General features: G+C 42.6%; 1 protein-coding gene across 2 annotated transcripts in view; it reads right to left on the bottom strand.

The window, feature by feature from the left end:
- The window catches only part of Slc35f1 (solute carrier family 35 member F1), a 384,770-nt gene that overhangs the window by 190,017 nt on the left and 171,575 nt on the right, over positions 1 to 23,178 (bottom strand). The window contains exon 1 of one of the 2 annotated variants that reach the window (XM_032888243.1): positions 6,248 to 6,449. The exons of the other annotated variant lie outside the window; for it this stretch is intronic. The gene's annotated coding sequence lies outside the window, so the exon portion shown is untranslated. Of the gene's footprint in view, positions 1 to 6,247; positions 6,450 to 23,178 lie in introns of those variants that run through there. 2 annotated transcript variants of the gene reach the window in all.

Here is a 23,178-nt window from a genome sequence, read left to right as displayed (position 1 = left end):
GCATTTTCTACCACAGGAAGCTAGAAAAAAAATAGGTAGACTGTCCAAAGGCCAAAAAGAGGAACAAATCAACATTTAAAAATCCCTCAGTGACTCATATTTACCCATAAGATGATTGGGCACTGGAGTCACTGTGATGGTTATATACCTAAGCCTTAGCTATGATAAAATCTCACTTACTTTGTACTTTAATGGGAAAAATAGTTAAGGAACTAATAAATGTTCCCGGTTAAATATCAAGTTCCAACAAGTTATTAAGTCAGCCTTGGGAAGAAATAAAAAAACAAACAAACAATGAGTTCTTTGTTTTGGACAGCAGCATGGGTTTTGTGAATCAAATATTAGAATTACGATGTCCCAGACACAAACTGCCATCCCCCAAACAATGGTGCTGATTGTACCCCTGCAATTTCCCATCACTCATCCACGGTTCAGAGGGCATTAGAAGCTCTGGGTAGGATCAAATGTTGTCATTGTGTTAGAGCCCTGTGGAAACTGGAGGCAGACAGTGATCTCCTACTGATAAAGCTGTAGGCACGTCAGAACCCTTTGCAGTCTGAGGGAAGGCTTAGGATTTGTTGGACCCTGAGAAGGTCCAACTGTTCCCTTGATCTAAGGTCTAACTGTTCATACTATTTTCTTCATTGACTAGTCCTACAGAAGTAAGTCCCATCACACACACACAGGCACACACAGGCACACATAGGCGCGCACACACACACACAGGCACACACAGGCATACATAGGCACACACACACACACACACACAGGCATAGGCACATACACACACACACACAGGCACACACAGGCACACACAGGCACACACACACACACAGGCATAGGCACATACACACACACACACACACAACTTACATAAGGTGTTTGTATAGGCATCTGATTTTGCCTTATAATCTAGTACTAAAAATGATTGAGTATGAAGAAAGCAGTTTTATATGCAAACAAACAAAAAAGCCAACTGGTCCAGTCTTTACCCTATTAAATCTAGCACCCAACTGAAGCCAACATCGAAAGGCCATACGTCATTTTTTTCTAGCTTTATTGAACAATGAATAAAATATTCCCTGACATACGTACTATTACAAGGTCTGCCAGCATTTCATTTGAGGATTAATAGCTATAAAAAGTGGTTATTTTTCCATGTGCTCTGTGTTCTTTACAGTTCTGTGTGCAGCCTGACAAGAGTGTAAGAGTTTATAAGAAGAGATTGGAGGATGTAAAATTGGAAAGAAAACAAAGCAGTAACAGATAGAAGTTGTTAGAAAGAAATATTATGTTCATGTTTTCCTTTTCCTTGGAGAAGAACGGACTTAAACAGCTTTCTGTATTTATAGGAGAATCAGGATTCCACCCATCTAACTATTCATCACACACACAAAAGTTCTTGCTTGGGGTGCTAGAGTTGTAATCCTTTAATATCTGTAATTCCAGGGCTGGAGATGCTGAAGCAAGAGGACTGTGACTTTGGAATCATCTTGAGCTATCTGATGAGTTCTAGGTCAGCCAAGGCTATATGGCAAGATGGTGTCTCAAAACAAACAACATCAAGATAAAATAAATGGATAAACATATGAATAATGAAAGTAAATTTTGAGCATCTTCTGTATTTCAGACTATATACTAAACACCAGAGAACAGCAACAAAAAATGTGGGCTACATCCCCATCCCTTACTAATCTTTCCATCTACATGGGAAAAGCAGAAATAGATGGCAAACACTTTAACATTAAATATCAATTTTCAGTTGGTGATACAATAAAGAAAACAATGCAAAGTATTGTTGGGAGGCAGAATTTCCTTTTCCTTTGTGAATATACAGTAGCTAGAGAAGGCCTTCATGAGAAGGTGACATTCCAGTAGAGGCTGAATTGATAAGAAGGAACCTATTACAGCTTGGATGTTGCGTGTTCTCCAGAAGTGTTAAAGGTAAGGTCTCAGTAGTCATGCCATTGAAAGACATTAGATGCTAAAAGGTGAGTCCTCGTGGGAGGCCCTTAACTCACTCAAGGTGTGCTTTCAAGGAAGTCTGTATGCCATTCGTTGTTGGTCCTGTTCTTGGCTTCCTCTCTATACGGTGAGCAGTTTGCCCACCATGCCCTCCTGCCATTTCCATCTGGCATCCATACACTAAGATCTAATACAATGGTTCTGGACTATCTTGGGCTAGAATCTCTAAAACTGTCAGTTCGAAGCAGCTTATTCCCTTATCAAGTGATTATGGCAGATTTTTTATAGTGACTAAAAGCTGGCTTAAAACCAGAGCCAGTCATAAAACTACATGCTCTCAGAGCATCCAAAGCTTTACAGCTAGAACACACAACTCAACATTTAATCAGCTCCCCACTGACCAGGAACAAAGGCAAACTAAGGATAAAAGTACAAAATAACAAAAAAATCATGCTTTATTCAGTGGACCTATCCTGGAAATACACAGACAGAGAACTCAGAGGTAGTTAGGAGTTTTGTTACAAAGTAGCCTCTGATTGCAATCCCATAGGAAGAACAATATTAACTAACCGGGAAATATACATGGAGGGATCCATGGCTCCAGATATACACATAGCAGAGGATGGCCTTATCTGACATCAGTGGGAAGGGCGGCCCTTAGTCCTGTGGAGGTTTGATGCCCCAGTGTTGGGAGATGCTAGAGGGGAAAGGCGGAAGTGGGTGAGTGGGTGGAGAAGCATCCTTATAGCCACAAAGGGGAAGGGAGAGTGGGGGGGAAGGAATGGGGGGTTGTGGAGTGGTAACCAGGAAGGGGGATATCATTTGAAATGTAAATGAATAAAATGATTACAAAAACAAGATTTAAGAATGGGGTATAGATCTAAACAGAATTATCAATAGAAGAAAGTCAATGTCTGAAAAACTCTTAAAGAAATGTTGAAAGAAAGGAAGGAAGGAAGGAAGGAAGGAAGGAAGGAAGGAAGGAAGAAAGAAGCTGGAATCTATAATAAAAACTGATGTCAATAAAAGATGTGTGATGGTAACTAAGAAAACATCAAGAACAACCATGATGTAAGTAGCTGAGAAGAGAAAAGGCAATAAAGGCAGACGCTTGGGGATGATGCAACAACATCCGGGACTAGACATGGGGAAATTTCTAGAATGAGAAAATGTGAAGAAAGAGTTAATAAGTAGGTACCAGGATGATGCTCAAAGTGTTAGGCTTCCAGGTAGACACTAAACTCAGCATTAGGTCCTCAGCTGAGACGAAGATGAATTGTAAAGCAAGAGCTTCAATGCATGAATAATACTGGGCACGAGGCAAGGAAGGAGGAGAACTCATGAACGTCATGCCCAAAGGGATGTGTTCACAGTTCACTGTGGTGAAGCAAACACAATATGTCTGCCTCAAGAACCAGAGACAGAAGGTCAAACTCAGCTGCTCTGTGAGAAGCGTAAAGGCAAAGCAGTGTCCTCAGGAAAGAGGAAAGCAGGGAAAAGGACAGACTTGGGTTCAGGCTGTGAAGATGGGGTGAAGGAGCTGTTTTGCAGGGGATTTTGGGAATCCAAGGGAGGGACAGGAAGCCCACCTGTGAGTAGAGAATCTTTCCAGCATCTTAGCTGTACAGAGACAAGAGTCAGACATGGAGAGAAGTGTTTATGCTGTAGGGTTTAGAGAAGGAACAAGTAGGACTGTCTAATTAAAGGATGTAGAACAGTGCTAGGGGTGATGTCAATCAAGCCCATAAGCTCCAGAGCTTCTCTTCCAGGAGATAGGCCTAGACTTTCCAGAATTATCTATTTTTACTTATATTAGTTTACCTACGATTCCCTTTGCCCCTTCTTTTCTTCTTACTGCAGTGCCTAAGAAAGAGCAATGGAACACAGACCAGAAAAATAGTAAATCATGTGAAATTCTGAGTGAATAGAAACTATGGCCCGACATTCCTGAAACAGGTACCACATATCTGGCACTGTGTTTCATGCATCATCAAAAACTCACAAGGATTCTATAAGAACAAAGGTAGTTACGTTACTTTTGTGTGTGTGGACGCTGCCACGGACAATAGAGGAAAATTAATAGTTTGCACAGGATTTACTAATAAGTGATGGGTTCAGGATTTGACCTCAGTCAGCATTTTTCTAGTCGGTATGCTGGTATCCCATCCTGCCTTTGAATCACATCAGATATACAATATAACATCTAACTATCCCAATGGAGGGTTTAGATACAAGTGCCAAAAGGTGAAGAAGAAAAAACTGAAAGGCAGAAGCAAGAAATAAATGTGAATGGAAGGAGGGAGAGGTGGAGGAAGGGAATAACAGACAGACAGATGGGTGCTCTGGTATTTTCCTGAGCACCCTGGAACAGAGTCCATGACCAGCTCTTAACGGAGTGTACAGTACTCCACGACTGTGTAAGAGCACCTACCGCCAAAATACAGTAATCCGCTGTAGACTTTTGAGGTGGTATCAGGTAAAAATAAATGGCAGGAGACATGAATGATGGAAAATGAAATCGTTACCCTGAAAAAGCCCTTCCAGGCTGCCAGAATACTTGCTGGAACTGGGACAAGACATAATCCTTAACCAAGGTGCAGTAATGACGGAGGTCTCACCTTCTCTTGCAAAGGAGAGGAAAGGGGGCAGAGAGAGGCTAGCACCCCTGCTGTTCCTGGGGCAGTGTGTCTAGCTAGCAGTGAAAGGTGCCCCCTGAGCACAGAACATGATGGCCTAGACCTGAACGTTCATAATCTTGACCTGTGTGGCTGTTTCCCAACCATGGCATTGGCCTGGCCTTCTGTGTAGGCAGGTAATGGGGCAGACTGATGCAGGCCCGAGGATCTCCTAGACAGCAGGAAAAAACTGAAAATTCAAGAGACACATTGGCCATCAGCTCAAGATGAAGAGAACCTCTAACTGCTTCCTCTTTGCCCCAGGTTTCCATGCACTTGACATTCTATAAAGTCTTCTCAGGAAGAAGGGGCCTGATTGTCCAGGGAACAGCAGAAATGGTTGATTTAATCACCAAAACAACTTTGAGAAGCAGTACTATCAATCATCCAGTTTTACAAACATGGATGTGGAGGCCTGAGAAGGAGATAACTTGCCCAGACTGTTAAGTGCAAAGCCAAGATGTGCATGGAGACCTTCTTAGACCCAAGCCCTGATGTCTCCACTCTCCTGGCTTTCTCATATGACCCCAGGCTGCCTAGTCAGGAACTGGCCCTATACTGCCTGTCTGTAAGAAGGCCCTTGCCTTCAGGGAGACACCTTCCTTTCTGGCCTTTCCTAAGCTTGGCCTCTGACTGATATGAACAGACCTGGGCAGAGAGCTCAGGATGGAGCGACTCCCCCTTACATTTTTTTTGCCCATGATTGTTAGATACCAACCAGTGTTCCTTAAATCAGCTTCTCAAGACCTGACCTTTTATTGGTGAGCTAATAAAACAGTTCACAGCCTGCCCTAATTCTCATCAAAGCCCATCTCTACCAAACCCAAGCAAAGAACAAAGGGGGCTCGTCTGTGACAAGAGAGTGCTGATCAACCTTGGCAGCAGCCAGGCTTCTTAGATGCATGGTCCGGCCAAGTTAGACATCCCTTCACCTTTCTTTCCTCCTCTGTGCCTGCAACCCTGATTAAACTGCTCAGGCTGGAGGGGCTTCAGCTTCAGAGAAGAGCAAGAGACCTTGAGCGCAAAAGGGGTCACATATGCTGATGGGGTCACAAACACAAGCATATAACATGAGGATTGCTGTCAGAGCCGGCCCTTTATATGTAAAGACTCCATCCATGCAGGGCACACCTCCCTCTCCACTCGTCCGGCTTGTATTTACCTCTCTGCTCTCTTCCCATTTGCTTGCTCTTCTCTGAAAGACACGCCTTAAGAGCACCCAAGCGAGTTTTCACAGACGATTGCCTCTTGTGATGTTTTACCCTCCTCTGCCCCTCTTCCCGCCCCTCATTATTTTCAATTGTACAAGCCCTTTGGAATTAGAGCCACATTCTTTCTGTCCCTGTTATTTGCAGTCCCTCAGAACAGTCTTTAGTTCCAAGATAGCTGTTCTTTTCAGAGGCCAGACTTGATTAACTGAAATAACTTCTCATTTCCATGTGAACTAACACCATTCACGCGCACCGTGATTTACATGTTTGGTGTGTAAAATCTTCACAAGGCAGAGTCCTGTGGGCTTCAGTTCACACAGCAGATACTCTCCCACGAAGCAGATACCCCTCTCTATGGCAAGGCCACCTTCCTACTCCCTACAGCACAGAACTCACCAGCTTCCTGATTTAAACCTCAGCCTCCAGGGTTACCTATCCTGGCTTGCTGCATATTGGCAGGAATTCCAGCAGAAATTCTTCCTCTGCCTTCCAGACTGAGACTATCGCCTGGCACAAAAATAGAGCTGCTGACCTAGATGATGTCATACATCTGAACTACCATCCAGTCCTACAACTTCTCTGAGTTGTGCTTTTGTATAACAAAGAATTTAGCTGGTCTTTGTCTGAGGTTCCTGAGAGACTCTCTCTATCCTTGGGATTTCTTTGGCCAACGGGGAGGTTTTACTATTAGTGATGGGGCCCCTGAACCTAGGGTGATGCTCTGTGTTAATAAGGGGACTCCAGTTAGGGGCATAACATACTAGAAACAAACAAAAAATGCAGTATCACATATCAGCTGTCCCACAGGGAACAGAAAAAAACTAGAGCCTGAGATGATCAGCTGCAACTGATTCAATGCAACAAAACTATGTAGAAAATGGTAAATAAACTCAGAACACCAGGGTTCCAGTGAGCCTCTCTGGCTAGCAACACTCTGAGAAATGTTATACTTTGATTTTGAGAGGCTGACATATCCATGAAGACAATAGGAGCTTAAGAAAACTACAATTGATGATGATGACGACGACGAGGATGCATACATACATACTTTCCTGAGTCTTATAAGTTAATGTAGGGGATGATGGGGACTGAGGGAACCTATAGGACTTCAAATTAAGAGTCAGATAAGCAGCTCCACCTGAAGCTGGGACAGGAAGTGAAAACAGTTGGGGCGGGTGTATGTGTAGAGGAAGTACGCTCACGCGTAGTTTGATTAGCATTGGGTAATTTTCTCCATAGTCAGAGTTTTCATTAATGTGTCACATACCTCAACCAAATAATGGAGGAGGGCAGGATGTGTTCCCTCATAGGGTCAGACTTTCAATCCTCCATGGGGAAGGCTTGCTTAAGCAGAGGGGCTCACCCCCAGTGGTGGCCAGGCACAGAAAGAAGTGGGAGGTGGAGCATGCATTCATGCTGCCCTGTGTTTTCTGCAAAGTTAGCACTTTACATCAAGGCCTTCTCTACTTGGCTAATCCTCCCTGGAATTATCCTCACAGACCCACTTAGTGAGGAACCTCTTTAACTCCTTAGGTACTTCTCAATTCAATCAACAAGACAATCAGAACTAATCACCACAATAATTTATTGGGTTGAAAACTTAAGGGCAGCTTTGTCAAGCTGCAAGGTCAGGATTAACATACAACAGTCAGACATAATGGTAACACACAAGCCTAGGGCCCAGCAGTGCCTTACTTTGTTCAAATCCTGTACCTAAAGCTTAATGGCATGGGGCAAGGTTTTAAGCTTTCAGATGGTCCTTTTATAAAAAAATGATAGTACGAACAATGGCGATCTTAAAGGGCTGTTGTGAGGACAATACATTGCGCAAGAATGTTTGCACACGTTATTTGCTTTATATAACAAAATGCAGATTTCTTTTCTGATAAACTAAGGAAGAAGAACATAGCAGAAGCATCTTTTTACCCAGCTTTACTGTAGTATAGAACCATAACTCTTAGACATTTACTCAAGGGCTGACTCTACTGTGATTTTTAGAACATACAGGGTTAATAATGAATGTCCACCTGTGGTGGGTTTGAATAAGCGGTCCCCTACATTCTTGGACATTTGAGGACTTGGTTTCCAGTTGGTGGCCCTGTTTGGTCAGGCTTATAAGGTACATCCTTGCTGGAGATTATGTATCACCAGGGGCAGGTTTTGACCTAAAAGATTTGCACCATTCAAAGTTGAATTCTCTATTTCCTGCTTGTGTTTGGAGATATGAGGGTTCAGCTGTTCCACCTGCCATGCCTGGTGTCTGCTGCCATGATTCCCCACCAGGATGATGGTGGAGTCTAAAGACCTCCAGAACTATAAGCCCCAAATAAATGTTGCCTTCTGGAAGTTGCCTTGATCATGGTATCTTATTACAGCCATAGAAAAGTAACTAAGATATTACACAAATCATTTACTATCAGTGAACCTTAGTTCTGCGTGGAACATCCTTCTCCCTGTGAATATACAAGATAATATTCAGACTCCTCAGATGGGCTTGTGGCCACTGTAATGTAGTTGCAAAGTACAGACTTCACATTAAAGGGAACAATAATGGAATCTGAGGCCAATAAAAATGATGGTGGCCCAGGAACAAAAGACTCACGTTGTTACGAATAACATATTCCTGAACAGAAGTGGTTAGATGAGTTTTATAGTGACAGTAAAGTAAGGCATAAATAAGGCATTCTCCAAGCACATGGGTGGGAACATCAGGTAGGGGACTTACAGTGGAGCAGAGAAACTCTACAATGAGTTTTTAGTGTTATCTGATGACAGCTTCTGCTGTGGTTTGCCCTGGAGTTATCTGTATTTTGACAGTAATTCCACTGCCCCAAGGACGGCTGCCCAGTCACAAATTCAAGACTCAGGTGACTTCACCAGAACCTTCTTCCCATTTAATTTGTAAAATACAGTGAAGGGGAGGTACAGGATAGAAGGAGGCCTGTCATTGGATGAGAAGGAAAGATGGGTGGGAGAAAAGTTTGAAGGAAGAGGAGGAGACTGGAACGGAAAGAGAAGAGACAGGAGGGACAGAGAGAGTAGTCACGGTGGAGAGAAAATGGAAGCTGACGTTAAGATTCCACTCTGTGTATTTACAGGTTGTTATTGGTGTTCTTAAGGGATGGATGTGTACTGCACCTTGTATGTTTAGGCAGGCAATTATATCTTATCAATAGGGTCAAAGGTTATTGTGTTGTGTGTTCTTTTATGTGATGGTTTGAGTGTAGGAAAGTGTGTGGCTGGAGACACTGGGCTGCCACGGAATTGGGATGTGTGCTTCTGGCACGGAAACCTGCCTTGGGAACTAGATAGGTAGAGAGGTTGCTGCCAAGCTCAGAGAGAGGCCTTCGGCAGTGTGATATAAGATGGAGCAAAGTGGGTGAGAGGCTTTGCTGACTGAGAATTAAGATATCCAGCCGATATCTTGGGGCACCGGAGTACCAGACCTAGTGGGGGGATAAAAAGAGCATTTTATTTTTTATATTTTTACAGCAAGAAGCCTTAGCTTTTGAATTGGTGAGAACTAGTCCTCTTTTAAGCTCAATATTCCAAAGGTTCATCTGATACTTGAAAAGATGTTAAGTTGGATGCAGAATTGGGCAATGAAAAACTATTAAAGGGACTAAAGAGCCAGAAATAATTTGGTTCTGAATTCGCTATGGTCCAATTCTCCACAATTATGAAATTCTTTTCAGTCAATTTACCTTGTAGAATCTTTAACACCAGTGTTCAACGTGTTTTCTTTTTTTTCTTTCTTTTTCCTTGGGACTTGAGTTCATGTCTTAGGTCTATCCCTTCAACTATTTTGGAACCTAAACTCTATTTACATAAAAAAAACTGCACGAGCTATTTGTGCTCACGATAGCACACAGCTGTTATCCTAGCACTCGGCAGTTGAAGGAAGATCAAAAGTTAATGTCCAGTCTGAGCTGCACAGCAAGACCTTTGTCTGATAAACAAAATTAAACAAACAAACCTCAAGGTCAAGAATACGGTCTTGGGATAAAACACTATATTCTCAAGGGATGGATAAAATCTTCAGAGCAGGAGGAAGAGGGAGAAAAGGAAGGGGGGGAAGGATGGAGGAGAAAGAAGGAAGGAGAGGAAAGAAGGAGGGGCAGAGGGGGGGCAGAGGGAGGGGCAGAGGGGAGGGGCAGAGGGAGGGGCAGAGGGAGGGGCAGAGGGAGGGGCAGAGGGAGGGGCAGAGGGAGGGGCAGAGGGAGGGGCAGAGGGAGGGAGGGAGGGAGAGGTGAGGGAAGAGACAAAGAGGAGGAGAAGAAAGGAGGGGGAAGTTTGCATGCATGACCCTTCATAAAAGACAGCTGTAACTTCAAGTAAGGGATGCTGGAGGAGGAGAGTGGAGAAAGGGAGGAAGAGGAGGAGGAAGACAGGTAAAGAAAAGAGCCAACCTCATGCATATTGTCTCCTGGTTATATTCCTTTCTTAATTGGTAGTTGTAGCATTTAAATCACTAGCTTTCAAAGCAGAATCTCCCAGTCTCCGACTCAGACACTCTGTGAGGTGGGGTTCCACAGGCTGTTTTAACAGGACTCCATTCAGAGAGTCCGGTTCACCATTCTAGAATCACCGTGCTCTGTGACAATGCCATACCGAGTGGGGTTCTTGCAGATCAGAAAGTCTTGGTCAGAGGCATGTAGAACAAGAAGCTAACGGAAGACCAGGGGTCCTCCTCGCAGAAGGATCATTGCTGCCCAGGGCAGCCTTTCTGACTCAAGAAACTGTAACCTTTGGGAGAGCTAGAGAGGGCAACCAGAACTAGCTCTCATACACTGGGGACCTCTGTCATTCCAAGTGAGGTGTTCTTTATTTCAATCTTCATGGCAGTCTGATCTGAGCCCAAGTTACCTTAACTCTGAAAGGATGACAATTATTCAGTCCTGTCTATCTCATGATGTTACTATGACATTTTAAACTAGTTGTGTGTGTGCACTCACCAACCCTTTACAACTGGCAAGTAATACCATGAACCCCATTGATCCATTCGTTAAAACTGTGATGCTACATAATAGTAAGAATGAACTGAGTGAATTGATGTCCTTTTGTTATCACTTAAGAGGATTGATATCAGTGTTAGTTTTCTTCTACTAATGCTACAAGGCAGGGCACATGGGAAACGCATAGCTAGACTAGATTTATTTTAGGAAGAAAAAACTCTACAAGCAGAATCACTTGTAATCAGATGCGAAAAGATTAAGGAGTACGTAAGTGGAAGGCACTTGCCATCAAACTCTGACTTTCTCATTCTTCTCATTCATGTACACATGTGAATCCACACCCACATGAACACATACACACACACACATACACACACACACACACACACACACACACACACACACACACACCTACGCACTTGGTAAGACTGAAAACTTCACTCTGTATTAATTACCAGGGAACTGGTAAGCGTCTTGAATTCTTAGTATGGACTTAAGACCCATGCTTTTAGTGGATTGTTATATTTTGGTTAATTGAGACAAAGAATGACCACCACAGCATTATGAGCAGTTGTAGCTGATATTAGTAAAATAATTTCTAAATGAGATTTGTGTTTTGAGTGAATTTTTTATATAAATCAATCTTCCAATAAAAAAATATCACTGTGTAATAGTGCATGCATCCCAATGTCCAGTTCATGATAGCTGATGTTTAAACAAAAATGGCTTCCATCACTTTCTGCTGGTTGGTCCAACAGGAAAATAGACAAAGATACATGCACATCCTTGGGATGTAAATGATAGGAAATATCCTTAAAAGAAAGTAGAAAGGTCTTAATATTCAGACCAAGGACAGCCAGAGATGAAGTGGAGATATCATAAAACAAATGGGTAGCCTTCCCAACTGGCCCTCTACACCCTGAGTCAGGATAATGTTACAACATTATGTATTATCCACCATTATTCACTTTGCAGTGACTTAAGTGCAAAGTGGTCTGGGCATGGAGAAAAAAAGAGCTGGACCGGCCAAGGAGGCAGGTGGGTGTGGACAGGGAGTGAGATGAGAGAGCTTGGAGAGAAGGGGCATATGAGTCAGATTCAGGGTAAGACTTTAACCTGAGGAAATTGGAACCAGTTATGCATATTTTATTTTGTGTAACTATTATCAAGCTTTATTCAACATACCAAATGATGGTTTTATAGCATTTTCACACATGTATATCATTGTACTTTGTTAATAAATTCAACTTTTCAAAAGGTAATTCAGGGACTGAGAAGATGGTTTAATTAGCAAAGTGTTTGCCCCACAAGCATAAGGTGCTCAGCTGAGGAAACTGGCACCCACACAAAAGCTAGTCATGGTTGGTGCATTCCTCTAATCCTGGAAGGTAGAGACAGCAGGAGCCTGGGAGCTTTGACCAGTTAACATGCTGAATCATGGAGCTCCAGACTCAATGAAAGGTCCTGGTTCAAAAATTAACATGAAGAGTGATAGTGGACGACACTTGCCGTCAGACTCTGACTTTGACACTCATGTACACACATGAATCCACACCCACATGAACACATACACACACATACACAACACACACACACAAACATGCACACATACAAATCATACAAATGCACAGACACATGTACATGCATGCACACAGACTAAATCATTAAATCAAAGAGATAGATGATAGATGATAGATAGATAGAGATGATAGTAGATGATAGATAGATAGATAGATACATACATACATACATACATACATACACACACACAGAGATATATAGACAGGCAGACAGACATTTTTTAATTTAAATTACAAAAAATAAAATAAAACAAAGTTTAAAAGGAGAAATAAAGGAAGGCCAGACGACCAAGAGAGAAACCTTCTTTGACCCAAACAGAAGCATAGAAGATACAGAAGAAGAATCAGATCAGCAAATACAAGGTGAATAACTGATAGAATTTCATGACCAGTGCTGATTTGAATGAAAGAGAAAATGAATCTTCCGCATGAGTCAAGTCAGAGAAAATCAATTTAGGAGAGAAAGAGCACATTTAGAACAGAAGTCGGTGACATCACAGATAACAGAATGTGCATTCTGCCTTGGTTCTACAATTTCAGTTCTGTTATCTCACAATGCTAGTTAGGCAGCATGGGAATAAATGGTCCACAAGCAGGGTGGCATAGCATCCTCTTTAGCACATCAAAAGTTTCTCAGTGTCAAGCCTGAGAACAAAGAGGACAGGAGATGAAGTGTGATCCCTGGCAGTCAATTGACAAGCTTTTGAAGCGTAATGAAAGTAGGTCCATTGTATGATTGAATGCCATGCCACGACAATACCCAATGACCAGGAGATGCTCAGTGTGTGTCCATCCACACACTGGATGCCCAACTGCTAGAAACTCAGCTGAAATACTACAGCCATTTATTTATAGCCTGGCTTTTTCCAGAAAAGATCTGAGGTGGTTAAAAAAAAGTCAGTTTGTCTACAAGGATTTGTTTCATGAGTGATTTTGTTCTTTATAAATCACGTTTGCGGTCTTCTATGATGTCTACACAAGAGGCGGAGGGAACAGCTCTGTGGTACAAAGTTCAAAGGCCAAATCATCCTGAAGCTTTCCTGTCTCTGTGTTCACATTCCCCACATGTTCTAGTGTCTTTTTGCTTTTATTTATTCAGCTGTAATCAGAAACTTGCTTGCTTGAATTGATGGGATAGGATTGGAACACAAAATTCAGGATCTATCAGTAATATTCAGTCTTTTTGTGAATTTTGGTCTTGCAACTTGCCCATGTGTGGGGAAGTATAGAAAAACCCAAGACCATGCCTTTCATGTGGTTCCCAATCTTACATTACTTCTCTGTCAAATTTTGTAAATTGGAAGTCCTGGTCTGGGCCTTCACGCTCTATTAGTGATGGTGAAGTTTTGTCAAAGGACCCACCTCAACTTAGAACAGCTACGTGAGGCTGTGCATATGACATCGTCTAATCTGCTGCTGCTACTTTGGGACCCCCTGTTGCTTTTCTGCTTCGCTTCTTCCTGTATCCGCCAGCTGCTTTCTCTCAATCCTACCTCCACATTCACACTACTATTCCACTAGGAATAATTTCAGCCTATCTTTGTGTGCTGGTTTGGCTGAGATTGGCCCCAATAGGCTCATATATTTGAAGGCTTAGTTACCAGAGAGTGGACTGCTTTGATAGGATTAGAGAGATCAGAAAGTATGGCCTTGTTAGAGGAAAATGTGTCACTGGGCATGAACTTTGAGGTTTCAAAAAACCCATAACAGTCACCGGTCTCTGTCTCTGTTTCTCACTCCCTTCCTCCTTCCCTCCCTCTCCCCCTTTCTTCCTCTGTTGACTGTTTGTGTGCTGCCATGCTCCCTGACATGATAGTAGACTTAGCCTCTGAAATTGTAAGCAAGCACCCAATTAAAAGCTTGCTTTTATAAGAGTGGCATTGGTCAGGGTGTCTCTTCACAGCAACAGAACGGTGACTGGTGTAGGGAACTATATAGTTCCCCAAGACCAAGACCCCAAGACCAAGTTCTTAGCACAAAAAAAAATAATTATTTGCCCCAAATGGACAAAATTTAGAGAATAGGAAACAAAGATGGGAGTCGGAGGAAGAGGGAGAAGGGAAGGGTACAAGGGAGAGAGGGAAGGTGTATTTGTCCTGGGGATGAAGGGTCGGGGTGGGATAGGGTGACAACAAAGGATTCCCTCATTATAGAGAGGATGCAGACATGGCCCATAGGAAAATGGCAATTTAAAAAGGTAAACTGGGAAACCCCAGATTAGAATAAGATGTTTAATTAATGAGGCATGGTAATTAGGTGAGTCAAAGCAGACTTCTGTTTGCTGGACTTTACTACTTTGATAGCTGGATCTTGGTAGCTGTCCTCAGGAGAAGGAAGTGGCCGAATAAGGGAATAGACCTTGGTGGCCAGCTTTAGGAATCTAATCTAATGGTTTTTAGCAAGGCAGAGGGAATGGGGAGAAGGGGAAGGCCTGCTGGAGTCATGTTTGTCATGTTCAGGCCAGCTAGGGTCCCTTCAACAAGGACAACTGGGGACCCTGAGTTGGCTGTGGTCTATGTCTGACCTGATGTTGGTATAGAACCCCACTAGTTACTTTTCCACTTGCCTTAACAGTGACTAGAGACATATGGAAGGAGACAGGGTATGGTTTGGATTCAAGAGAACACAGTCCATCATGGTGGGAAAGACACAATGGCAGGCCTGTGAGGAAATTGGTTGCATTGTGTCTGCAGTCAAGGAGCAAAGACAGGATTGCTGGTGAGACACTTCTTTTCCACTTTATGTTTAGTTTGACACCTGAACACATTGGTGGTACCATCCACATTCACCCACCCCATTCAGACTCTCTCAAATTCTTGCTCTGAGGTTTCCTACATAATTCCCAATCCAGTCAGGTTGAAATGGAGATGACCCTATGATGTTACTTTCCTTACATCAACATTTTAGGACTCACTAGGACTAAACCCAAAATTCTCACATTAGGCAGTGAGTACCTAACTTTTTTGAAATATGCCCTCACTAAAAAATAACTGGTTTCTCTATCAGCTTACCCAATGACAAGCAAGTTGAAGAAGACTGCTCATGAGTTATAAAATTAAATTAAGTGAAAAGTAGGGCAGGAGGAGGGGCTCTGTGGTAGAAAGTGCATCCTACCCTTGCAGGGGACAAGTTCAGGTCTTAGCACCCATACCAGGAAGCATCCACCCACCTTTAACTGCAACTCCAGGGGATCCAACATTCTCTTCTGGACTCCATGGGTATCTGCACTCACATGCAGATACCCCACATAAACACATGCTCATATACACATTTAAAAAAAAAACAGGAAAAATCCTATGCAATCTGCTATCTAATTTGATATGTATAATCATTTTTCCCAAGAGAAAACACAGTCTACTGTAACAAATAAAATCATAAGACTCTCAAATGTCATGTCCAAAGGTGCGCATCCTGTGTCTATACACCCCTTTGTGCAATATCATGCTCTTTATTCAGTATTACATCAGTCTGAAACAATGAACATAAACTCAGATTTACAATCATATACATCTCTTGATTATACCACTAATATTACTACCTTCCTAGAAAGAAAATTTCCCCTCTATCTATAATTTAAATACCATTTTCTGTGCCATTCTTAGATGATGTTTTTTTCTTCATGTTTCACTCCAAATTGGAAGCAACCTTGTGAGGTCCAAGTCAACTGCTTACTGTGTTCTTTCTGGACTTGCTTAAGTTGGCCTGTGTAGACTTTGTTGTCCCTGGTGGTCAACTGTAATCTCTGAGCCACATTTGGCCCTCCATTTGTGCCTGAAAACACCCCCTCTTGTTTCTTTTGCATCTCTATTATGCTCTCTGGATCTTTCTTACTACCATAGAACCATGTTATAACTGCCATATTAAAGTCACAACAAAGAAAAAGGCTCGCCCCTCCTTTATCTTCTCATCTCCCCATGCATCTCTCTGCAGAAAGATAACGTTCTTGTAGGCATTTACTTTGCAGTTTTGTCTGTACCCCTTGAAGTAAAGTTCTGTGGTTAAATGGAGCTACGACTTTTGTCATATCAACAATCATGGTCAACTGTCATTCCCCTTTTGACATCCTCTGGATACAGACTTATTCTGAATTTCAGGATAGCCCTGATTTCCTTCTACCTCTGGGATGACCTTCTACACATGTTGAGGTGGAAGGGTCTTAGACGCTGGTCTTCACTTATCTCCTGGTATCTGGAATATCTTACTACCCATTTGGCAACACCACATGGATGTTGTAAAAATCTCACAACATCCAACATAAATTTTGAATTTTCCTCCCACTGCACCCAAATCTATTCTTCACTTGAAACTCACTTCTTTCATTCAGTTAAGACCACGTTACCCAATGGTTTAAGGCAACACTTCAAAAACATTTCTATTTCTTTTTAAAATAGCTATAACATTTTTATTTCTTTGAGAAATAAAATGTCATCTGTACATTCGATGTATTTTAATCATAGTCACCCTCACATCCTTTCCAGCTACTGCTAGATCTGCAACCCCTCCCAACTTCCTTCCTTCCTCCTTCCTTCCTTCCTTCCTTCTTTCTTTCTCCTTCCTTCTTTCTTTCTTTCTTTCTTTCTTTCTCTCTCTCTTTCTTCCTCTTCCTCTTCCTCTCCCTCTCCTCCTCCTCCTCTTTCTCCTCCTCCTCCCTCTCCTCCTCCCCCTCCTCCTCCTTTCTTCTTCTCTTCTTCCTCCTCCTCCTCCTCTGGCTGCTGAGTCCAATATAGGTTGCCTGTCTATTCATCCCATCCACAGTGGCATAGTCAACTTACCACAGTTCATACCTTTAGAAGAACTGACTTTCCTTACCCAACAGCCATCAACTGTTAATAATTTGCCAACTGGAAAATTTCCCAACTGTGTGTCGGGGGCATTATCAGAGATCCACACACACACTCACTGTTGGAATGTTGACTGGTTTGATTTTGTTCAGGTCTTGTACAGGCAACTACAGGAGCTGTGAGTTCATGAGTACAAAGATTCTGTCATATCCCGAAGACATTGTTTTATCCTGGTCCTCCCTGATCTCTTACAATCTTCCCACCATACCTTCCTCTAAGCACTCCATAGACATACATTTCTCTCTCTTTTCCTCCTGTCCAAAATCTGAGTCTTGTCATCTATTCCTCTGCATACTATGCCATTTTAGCCAACATTTGAGCATCATTCTACTTCCGCCCCAATTCAAGGCCTCCATCTGCTTTTTCCGGGGCTTACTCCTGCGGTCTTCTTCCTCCTATTTCTGGTTTCCACAGCCCAGTTACTATGCAACACTCCGAAGGATCTTTTAACAAATATTATCAGTCCTGTTTCTGTTTAGCATCTGTTACAGCCCACTACTGATTTCCCACAGGATTATACCCAACATTTTTATGAGCTAAAAAGCAATACCTCACTGGGGTTCACCAATCTTTTATATGTATTCCCCACAATTCTTTGCTTGCTCCCCAGGTTCTAGTTTGACCTGTCTTCTCATTGTTCGCCAACCATACCGAACCATTATCTCTAGCCTTTCTCATGCATGGGTCAGCATCTTTTCTCTGACCATTGAAGTCTCTATTCAAAGGGCATCTTTCAGAGAAGTCATTCTGAATATTTTACATCAAAATAGCTTCTCAACACTTTACCTTAATTCCAACACAGGTCTTACTGTTGTGTGAATTATTAGATATCATTTGTTTAATAGGTACTAATCAGTTTCTCTATACCATGATTTAGGCTTAGTGAGGGTAGAAACCTTGTGTTATATACCACTGCCCACCCCATAGCAGACACATGTTGGATGCATGGAAGTAATTTTCATTCAGTAACTAACAATACTCAAATATTTTACTTCAAACATCTTGTCCAGTTAAACAGGGCCCACTGTGAATTTTGCATACATACACAAAAAGCCTTGCAAATTTTATGGCATTCCTTAAATCATTAAAATATGCTAATAATTACCTGAGATACAGCCCTTTCCAGGGCTCTCACAGTTCTCTTGATATCTTCAGGTTCCAAGCCCCCATTTTTAGTCTCGCATCAAAATTGGTTCATATTGCTCAAAGTCATACAGAACCCAGATATATTTTAAGGCACTCCAACTGATCAATCTGTTTCCAAGACATTAACAGCTGCTGTTTTAATCATTTATGGGACCATTACAGCTTTTCGGCTTTGAGTCAAGAATGAAGGCATTGTTTTGTGTTTCGTGAAATTGGCTCATGAAAAAAGAACTTTCCTTCCAATTTTATAAAGTCAGATTACAGGCTGGTGGCTATCTGGAAGAGTAGCCAGTAATCCCCCTAAGTCCATGGTGGAGAGACAGCATTTTACAGGCAATACAAGCTTGCAACTGGATCCTCAAGTCACCATTGTTAAAAATGCCTACGTAGCTGTTTGTGTGTTGCTGATTTTGTATTTTTAGCTGAGAGAATTTTCATTATTTTACTGACACTTATCATTGCCAAACTCTATCTTTGAACTGTACAGAAAATGTCACCAAGATGAACAAAAGAAAATAGAAATTAATATCTATGTTTTATAGTGAGAAAGGACTTTGGAGGTAATAAGAACCTAAGTCCATTGGCAAAGGGCCCAGAGATGTCAAATGGTTTGTCAAAAATCCCAACATAAGCTCTTCTGACTCTCTTAGGCTTTTGGACACATTAAGATAAGACCTGTCATGGCCAATTTATGGGGGCTCTAATGATGAATAAAATAGGAAATCCCCGGGCAGCCCCTTAAAACACAACTCTTAAATTTCTGCCTTACTGTTCTGGATCTCCCAGATTTCCCACCATCATAATAAAACAATAGCCATCTAAGAGATACAGGCTCCCTCTTAATTCACCCATCTTGTTATATAACTTATTTCCAGGTAGTCAAAAGGCTTTCCAGTCACGTCTCCAATGACATTATTATGTCTTGGGTACCATCACTTTTCTTGCATTTCTGTAGGAGTTTGTTAAATGACTTTCCTGATTCTAGTCTTGCCAACAACTGTACACATACACCAGGTGCATTGCTACTTCATTTCCATGGCCTTTGGTATTCCACAAGATGTCTTTTTTATTGGATTTTTTGTTTACATTTCAAATGTTATCCCCTTTCCCAGTTTCCTGTCCATAAATCCCCTATCCCATCCCTCCCCCACTTCTATAAGGGTGTTCTCCCTCTCCAACCACCTCCTCTTCCCACCTCCTCACCTTGACATTCCCTTACATGGGGGGGGGGGTGTCCAGCCTTGGCAGGACCAAGGCTACTCCCATTGGTGCCCAACAAGACCATCCTCTGCTATATATGCAGCTGGAGCCATGGTTTTGTCCATGTGTACTCTTTGGGTAGTGGTTTAGTCTCTGGGAGCTATGGTTGGTTGGTATTGTTGTTCTTATGGGGTTGCAAGCCCTGTCAGTTCCTTCGATCCTTTCTCTAATTCCTCCAATAGGGACCCCACTCTCAATTCAATGGTTTGCTGCTAGCATTCTTCTCTGTATGTGTCATGCTCTGACAGCCTCTCAGGAGACAGCTACATCAGGCTCCTCTCAGCATGCACTTCTTGGCTTCATCAGTACTGTCTAGCTTTGGTGGCTGTACATATGTGGGTGGATCCCCAGGTGGGGCAGGCTCTGAATGGCCATTCCTTCAGTCTCTGCTCCAAACTTGGTCTCCATATCTCCTCCTATGAATAGTTTTATTCCCCCTTTTAAGAAGGACTGAAGCATCTGCACTTTGGTCATTCTTCTTCTTGAGCTTCATGTGGTCTGTGGATTCTATCTTGGGTAACTCTCAAGCTTTTGGGCTAATATCCACTTATCTGAGTGCATCCCAAGATGACAGAAGCCTGGAAAGATGCAACCCCCTACCATGCAGGCTTAATAAATGAAGGACAGGAAGGAAAAGGTGGGATCCACTTGCTCCATTTTATTAGGGTTCATGGTTTGAATGCTTGTGTCCAAATGTCAGCTGGATGGCTCCTTTGGCTATACAACCTTAAAAAACCCCAGTACCTTCCATTTGTCATTTTGCATTTCTGTCTTGCTGCTGGTGGAACACTGCCAATGAGCCAGTCCGAGGAGGTGAAACATAGTCTAAGATTGGATTCCAGCCTATGTTTCTCTGGGTGAAAAATGCCAGGAACTGGGGTTTCTCAAACTCCTCTGCACCCAGATGCCACTGGGACCAGTGACCTCAACCACTGGGATGTGATCTGGGAGTCTTAATGACAGGAAGGGGATGGGATACCCTTAGTTCTGAGGAGTGCAAATTGTCTGAAAAATGCTATCGGGAGCCTTGGGCACTTTATTCCCCCAGGCTAACAGTGATAGTGAAAGATGCTTGTCCAAAATTTATTCTTGTTTTTTACTCAGGGTGAATCAGGGATTAAATACCTTTTCTGGAAAGGAATACCCAAGAAGGGGAGCATTTAGCTTGGCTAAACACTCAGGACCTATCTAGATACCTTATTTGCATAGAGAACTCTAGGTTCTATGCTATGTGACAAGTTGTCATGGTCCTTTTGGTGGGGTGTTGTGGTCACATGTTCTAGGACAGGAACCTAGTCAGGAGCTAGTTCAAACTCCTGCCATTCTCAAGCATGAGATTTATCAGGATTCTGAACTTGCAATAACCTTACCAGTTCCGTGTGGTGGCACAGTCCACTGCCTTACATCCATTGTCATATTCCCTTTCACCTGACTCTTTTTATGTTTATGGAAATATTTAAATGATGATGCTCCATCAGTACTTACTATAAGACAAAAATGAATGGACAATCCTTCTGTGAATGAAGCACAAGGAGAAAAGGCCACAAGATAAACTAAAAGCAAGGCTGCCCTATTGCTAGACTCAATGTTTCTTTCAAATGGGTTACTTTCCAGGAAAACACTTTGGTGAGCATGGTCAGAGGTAAACCTTACAAAGATGGAATTACCTGAATCTTCTCTGACCTGGTTTGTATTAATTACTGCTTACTGTACAGCCTAGGGGTAGAACTATGTGATATCCGTCACTTCTGTTTACCTGGGAGCTAGGAAATAAATGTGGGAGGAACAATCAATGAATCAAAAGATAATCCTCCAAAAATAATAAATGGAAAATTAACACTTAGAATAAATAGTACCATGAAAACATATAGGAAGAGATGCACATTTTAATCTGGATACTCTAAGTAGCATTAAAAGTATAAGTACCAAAATAGGCTGGTGGTTATGTTAGCACTATCAATGACTTCTTGTATGGCACTTTTAAGCATATGTACAACTGTGGAATTAATGCAGCTTAAATGTATATTGCTTTGATAGCTATTTCAAGTCTACAAGAGTTAAACCAACCCAATGCTTGCTGAGTGACTTCCAGACACAAAGCAAATGCTAGGTGCTTTGGGGTAGGGAAAGCGAGCGTGACAACAAAGAGTGTCTACTAGCGGCTCACTATCTTCTAACAGTAAGAAGTGAGGGCTGAGTAAACAGCAGCACAGCAGGAACTAAAGCATGTTTGTCTCCTGGTCCCAATTTACCTCTCTGCTTCTGTGATAAATCACTGAGCACGAGCACCTTGGGGGAGGAGCCATCACCTACAGAAGAATACCACAGCAGGAACTGGCTTGATTCCTTTGGGTTGCCTAGTTACTTTTCTTCTATAGCCCAGGCTCTTTGCCCACAATGGGGTGTTCCCTCTGGTATATCAATTAGAAATTAAGGAAATGTCACCCAGGAAGGCCCACAGGACAATATGATGGGGAGAACTCCTTAATTGGGCTTTCTTCTTCCTGGATGTCTTAAGCTGGTCACTGCCGCTACCTAGGACAACCTCATCATATAGACAAATTATCTTATGAGGATAGGTGCCGAAAAACATGGCAGCATCCGAATTAAGTTTACTGGGTGAGGAACATTTTGACAGAAGGTTGTAGGAACAAAAGGGCATATGCCTGGGCTGTTTTCCAGCTGAGTACATAGAACCCAGTCCTGAAATGCTGGGCTGAGGCAGCTAAGAGAATCTTTCCTATTTGCTGACATTTTACCTCCAAAGGGTGTAAAGAAAGAGGCCAAACAACCAAAATGTCTCCGTGACTGTTACTTAGCTTAGTAAATGCTCGCAGTGATCATCAGACACGCTAGGCAGAAGTCAGTGCTGTTCTCAAATGAGGAGAGAGAGACAGAGAGAGAGAGAAACAGAGAGAGAGAGAGAGAGAGAGAGAGAGAGAGAGAGAGAGAGAGAGAGAGAGAGAGAAGAAAATAGCAAATCTGACAGACACAAGCATGGGAAGATTAAAGGCCACAGTGAACTTTGAGTCAGCAACAGAAGTTTCTTAAAGTGGCAACAGCCGGCCGCAAGGTCACAGGAAGTTGGGGCCCAGTCTGTGCTCAAGCTCCAGTGCTCCCTAACAACAGCTTGCAAGGAGAAGCTTCCATTGTCCTGCTGCTGCAGGGAGAGGTCATGGGGATGACCGGAAGTACAGAGACAGGAGCTGAGCATTGGCAAGAGAGACCTGACATTCCAGGGAGGTGAAGGATTACACGGAGCACTCGCTCATGTGAGTGAATTCAAGCAGCCTAGCTACCACAAATCCCATCTCAAGGGTTACAGCATAACTCACAAATGGGCAGGGGAAAGAGCTGGCACCAGCCTTTTACAAAGCAGAGGAAAGGAAGAGGCAGATGAGACAGGACATGGCATAGGCTGGCCTGATCTTCATCAACTGGAAGAAAAAGGACTCTACAAGCCAGAAGTGGACATTTAATAACGATCCCAAGGGAATTCCCTATGTCAGCATTTAAGGGGGGAATTAGGAGTCATTCTGGAGTCA

Source organism: Rattus rattus, chromosome 18, assembly GCF_011064425.1.
Source record: "Rattus rattus isolate New Zealand chromosome 18, Rrattus_CSIRO_v1, whole genome shotgun sequence".
Classification (NCBI taxonomy): Eukaryota; Metazoa; Chordata; class Mammalia; order Rodentia; family Muridae; genus Rattus; species Rattus rattus.
This window is presented reverse-complemented; position numbering and strand designations above follow the sequence as displayed.